The following is a 6,000-nucleotide window of genomic DNA, read 5'->3' on the forward strand; positions in this document are numbered from 1 at the left end:
CGCTCTGCTACCTTCTAAGTCACATGGATTTGGAGGAGAAATCATATGCGTTAGAGTTCTTCAGAGTAACAGAACCAATGGGGGAAATAGGTAGACAGGTAGGTCAATTGTAAGGAATTAGCTCACACGAGTATGGAGGCTGATTAGGAGACTTTCCATGATCTGCTGTCTGTAAGCTGGAGACCCAGGGAAGCCAGTGGTGCAGTTTGAAGGTCTGGGAGCTGGAGAGCTGATGATGAAGATTCCAGTCCGAATCTGAAGCCCTGAGGACCAGAAGTGCCGAGGTCAAGGGAAGATTGATGTCTCAGTTCTAAGTCAGGCAGACAATGAATTCAAGCCCTCCGCCTTTTTGTTCTCTTCAGGCCCTCCTCAATGGCTTGGAGGAAACCCACCCACACTGGGGAGGGCCATCTGCCCTGCTTGGTTCACCAATTCAAATGCTAGGCTCTTCCAGGAATACTGTCGCAGACACACCCAGACAGAATGTTTACCCAGCAATCTGGGCATGCCCAATCCAGTGGACACATGAAATTAACCATCACACAAAATATATAGTGAGAAGAGCAGCTTCCTGTCCACAGACCATGTGTGAGGCACTCTCCCATCAACCCACTGAATCCTCACAACCACCCTGTTACACACAGATATTAGCCCCATTGTACAGAGGAGAAAACTGAGGCACCCGGAGGCAAGTTGGTGGGCTCTGAAACCAAGCATTCCGGCTCCAGAAGCTGTGGGCGGTGCTCACCCCACCAGCAGGCAACCAGGACCTGTGGGATCCGAGGGGTCAAAGGTCAGGACCTGGTGGAGGAGGAGGGTGTGTGTAACACAGACAGATGGGGTCCTAGGGAAGCCGGTTTGGGGAAATTATTTAAGCTCGCAAGCTCTCCTGTATTATACTCATAGCTCCCTGCATGTCTTTTCATGTGTTTATCACAAATGAAAATCAAAGATGTATTGTGTTTTTATGTGTTCAGTGTCTCCATTGTCTGCTGGGATATAAGCTTCATGAGGCCAAGGGCCACATCTGTCGTGACACATGGAATCCGTAACATAGCATGGTGCCTGGCACACTGCAGACCACAGTTGCTGGGTGAATAAATGAATAAACAGTATGCCTACCCCTCCCTCCCCACTGTAATTATTTTCATGTCTGTTTTCCTTCTAGACCAAGACCCCGACAACTACATAGACTGTCTTATCCAGCTCTGTACACATAGTCCCTAGAACAGTGGCTGGCTTTATGTGTGCTTTTTGAGTTGAACCCAATCAAATTCTGAAGTCCGGGGGACCCTGTCGCTAATAAGATCATCCAACGTTCTTGCTCAGGGAAGAAGGGAATGCCAAATTCGGAGTCTCCCAAAAACTGGACTGGGTTTTCATAAGTTTCCTTTATCATGAAGTACCCACAGATTATAATTCCCTGAGGGTAGGACCCAGCATCCTGGTTCCTGGGTACCAGGACTAAGCCAGGGGAGGACTCAGTCTTCCCTGACAGCTTAATCCACACGGTGGAAAGGCTGGAGCTTTGAGGTAAGTAACTGCTGTGAAAGGGCTCCACTTAACCTTCTTTTTTGCAAATCTAAGATTGTGAGTCAATCTTCAATTAACCTCTTCTCCCAGATTCCACTCAATGCAAAAGGCTTTATTCCGAAGGCGGGAAAGCTCTTTTAGGATTACCTTTGTGATGGTATTGATACAAAACCAGAATCAGTCAGTGCTCTTTCTGTGCCGCCAGAGATACGTGGTCGGAGTCGTCAACTGGACGTAAAATGCCAGGATGCAGGGGAAGACTGTCCCTGGGCGTGCCCCTCCCCAGCCTCCCGAGCCCCCTCCCTCATCTCCTTGGGGCAACGGCAAGGAGGCATCAGTATTTTGCTTAGAAATTCTGTTAAAATAATGAGCACCACCCACATCTTCTCTATTTGCTTCTACTGGCTTTCAACATTTCCAGTCCGACCCACACGCCATCTTTGTTGGCCAAATGGTACATTCTCCCACAAAGGAACAGACAGCAAACCCTAGGGAGGTCTATTTTTGGAAAATTATTAAGCTCGTATACCAACTGTATTTTTATCCCAAATTTATTTTTTCATGAGCTAATAGGTCAGTTGGCTCTGCTCAGGGCAACTGCCAGGAAAGCGGTGGGTGGGACCGGGGGAGACACGGAGACCCAAGTGAGATGATGCAGATATCTGAGTGCATCATGATGCTGAGGGCGTCTGCTCCTCCAAGGAGGACGCGTCGTGGAGATATTGATTTGCTTGGTCTGTGTCCTCTTTATATTAATGAAGCAGCGACTTTGATATTCTCCGAAATGTTCCTGATATACATTCACTGACTGGGGACGGTGAAAGCCACTATTTCTCATCCAAGTAGTTAAGGTATTAATGGGCAGTGATGAAGAGGGTGAGGTGGGGAATTGTGGAGGGGGTGGATAAATAAATGATGGCATAGCCATGAAGGAATATTATGCAGCCATTAAAAATACATATGCAAAGAATATTTAATGACATGAAAGATGCTCACAATACAATATTAAGTTAAAAAAACCTAGAACTTAGAGTTGAATATTTAGGACAAGCCACATGTTGAAGGAGGATCAGAAGAAATACACCAAAAGTTTCCTTCTTTATACAGGAAGATTATCCATCTTCCCTGCAATTTGCCTTTATCCCTTCTAGTTTAAAATTTTTCTTTATTTTAAAACCTTTTTAAAGTACAAAATAAAACATTCTCCATGTAGAAATAAATTCAAATTATATTGTAAAGGAAAGCTGTACCCTGCTATAAATATTGTTAGTCATTTGATATATAGTCTCCAGAACTTTATATATATAATATCTATTTACCTATGCATATACATGTGCATACCTATTACATGTATGTATAGATATAACACATATAGGTATGTGTATATATATGAATTTTAACACTAAAGAGAAAGTAATGAGATTAAAATACATGTATACATGTTATTATTCAGATTATTTTATGAGCACATCATCAGGCTGCTTTTCATAGTAAACATTGTTTAATTTTTTTTCTGAAAACACAAGCAATTTATGTTCAGTGCAGACCACTGAACCACCCTTTTCCCCTCGGCTCTCACCTCTACATGCCAGGTTCATGGGAATGCCTGTGACCATCCACTCAAGAGCTTTCTTCTGATTGACGAAGCAAGGTAGGCACAGGCCAGAAGGGCCTGAGAGTAAATGACCCTGGTAGCCCTCAATCCGTATCACCCTAGGCGGGGGCTGCAGCCCGTGTTCTATCCCAGGGGCTTCTCCGACTTCTACGAGCAGCAGAATAGCCTTTGTGTTTTGGGAGGGTTTTCCTGGCCGTGCCACAGCATGCAGGATCTTAGTTCCCTGACCAGGGATTGAACCCGTGCCCCCTGCAGTGGAAGCACAGAGTCCTAACCACTGGACCACCAGGGAACTCCCAGGGCCTTTGTGTTTTTACCTGGTTCCCCAGGTGAGTTTCTGCTACGGACTGAATTGTGTCCCCCCCCAACCCCCAAATTCAAACGTTGAAGCGCTAATCCCCAGTGTGACTATATTTGGAGATACGACCTTTAAAGTGGTAATTAAGGTTGAATGAGATCATATTTTCTAGCCAATAAATGACTTGCACTGGAATCCTTAAGTGGGAGGCAGAATACTGGCCCCCCAAGAGTCCACTTCCTAATCCCTAAAACCTGTGAATATTTTATCCTCATGGTAACAGGGACTCTGCAGATGTGAATAAGGTAAGGATCTGGAGGTGGAGAGTTTAGCCTGGGTTACCCAGGTGGGTCCAAAGTAATCACAGGGTCCTTACAGGAAGGAGGCAGGAGGCTCAGAGAAGATGTGATGAAGAGGGCAGAGGGACCGGATTGCTGGCTGGAAGGGAACCACAGCCCAGGAAGGCAGGGAGCCTCTAGAACCCAGAAAAGGCAAGGAGCAGATTCTTCCCTAGACCCTCCTGAAAGGCAAGCTCTGTGGATACCTTGATTTTAGCTGCACGAGACTCATTTGGAGCTTCTGATCTCTAAAACCGTAAAAGACTTGTGTTGTTTTACGCCCCCAAGTTTGTGGCAACTTGTTCAGCAACCATAGGAAACTCACACGCCTTCTTATCTCAGGGCCAGCTTTTGGAGGACCCCATCCCAAGATGCAGAATTTCAGTTAATTCCCTTCTGTTCAGTATGGCATCTCCAACTGTGCCTGGCTTCCTGCCATGGGAGCTTTTCTACATACCTTACTTATATGGTCAGAAAGACATTCTTTTTCTTTTAAAAAGTAAGTAAAATGATTATAATAGGGGGCGCAAGGGACTGTATTCGTTCACTCCACAAATACTTTGCTGAAGGCTGTGTGTTTAGGGGCACATCAGTGAACAAAACAAAGAGTTCTTCCCTCTTAGAGCTTCTGTTCTAGCCATTCTGTTTGGGGGAGACAGATAGTAAGTAGTGAACGTAAGAAGCAAATCAGGTAGGAAGTTAGAGGGGATCCACGGCAATGGAAAAACAGTAAAAGTACAGCAGAGGAGGGAGATTGGGGGTGGGGAGGTGGGGGTGAGGACCTGACTGCATGTGTAAATAGTGTGCTCGGTGTCAGCCTCATTTGATTCATTCCTTTAGTAATCATTTATTTCACACTTGCTTGGTGTCAGTTTCTAAGAACTTTACCAATATTACATCATTTCATCTTCCGTATGGTCCTACGAAGGAATGCCATTATTATCCCCATTTTACAGATGAGAAAACTGAGGCACAGAGAAGTGAAATAAAGTTGGCAGCATGGGCAAGTGGCAGAAAAGTGATGTGAGCCAGGGTGGCGTGGTTCCGGTCTCTTCTTATCCTCCATACCAGGGGTCCCCAACCCCCCGTACTGGTCCACAGCCTGTTAGGAACTGGGCCTCACAGCAGGAGGTGAGTGGTGGGCAAGGGAGCGAAGCTTCATCTGCTGCTCCCCATCGCTCCTCATAGCTCGCATTACTGCCTGAACCATCCCCCTGTAGAAAAATTGTCTTCCATGAAACCAGTCCCTGGTACCAAAAAGTTTGGGGACCACTGCTCTATACAACAGTGCCTGATATTTGAGTAAAACCCTCAAGGCCATAAAGGAGTCGGCCGTGCACGTCTCAGTGAGAAAAGCATTCCCGGGAAAAGGAGCAGCCAGTGCAAAGGTCCTGAGGCAGGAGCATGCCTGAGTTATTTGGCCATCCTGGCAAGGTAGCCAGTGTGGCTGGCAGGGATGAGCAGGGGGAAGGTGGTCAGAGCTGTCACTCAGGCCACGGTGAGGACTTGAACTTTGCTCTGGGGAGAGGGGAGATGTGTGGGATTTTAATCAGTGGGTGGCTTGCTCCAGCTGCTGGCTTGAGTTGTAGGCTGCCAGGAGCAGGGATGGATCAGGAAAACCAGCTAGAGATGCCGGTGGCTCTGCCAGGATGGCGGCAGTAGGAATGGAGGGGACCAGTGGTGGGATTGTGGACAATCTGAAGTAGAACCAACAGGATTTTCCAGTGCGTGGGAAGTGGAACGTGGGAGAAAGAGAAGCAACCCTGATAGCTCAGAGCCGCGGCCTGAGGAACTGGCTAGAAGACAGCGTTGCTTCTCCGCGGAGACACAGGGAATGTCTATTTTCTAACAAGTGTGGCAACTCCCTCTGAAGACAAAATCTCAGCATAACACGTTCGAATGATAATAACTGCCTTGCTAGGGAGGTGTCATATCCAAGGGAGAGGGCTTTCAAAGGAGTCTGGGATAGAAATAATAATAATGATTGCTTGATGCTTTCCATATCCAACAGGGCGGAAAGCCTCTGAGCGTGTCAAGAGGAAACATCAAAGAACACAAAGGGCTCAAGGCCAAGACCCAGTTAGCCTCCTAAAAGTCAGACTCGGGAGTTAGAAGGAAACCTCTCCTAATTGTCCCCTGGTTGGGAGCTGGGCAAATGGTACCATAGGACCCCAAGCTCAAACCCAGCTTCCACTGTTAGCCACATCTTGCTTCTG

Source organism: Mesoplodon mirus, assembly GCF_964341445.2.
Source record: "Mesoplodon mirus genome assembly, chromosome: 18".
Classification (NCBI taxonomy): domain Eukaryota; kingdom Metazoa; phylum Chordata; class Mammalia; order Artiodactyla; family Ziphiidae; genus Mesoplodon; species Mesoplodon mirus.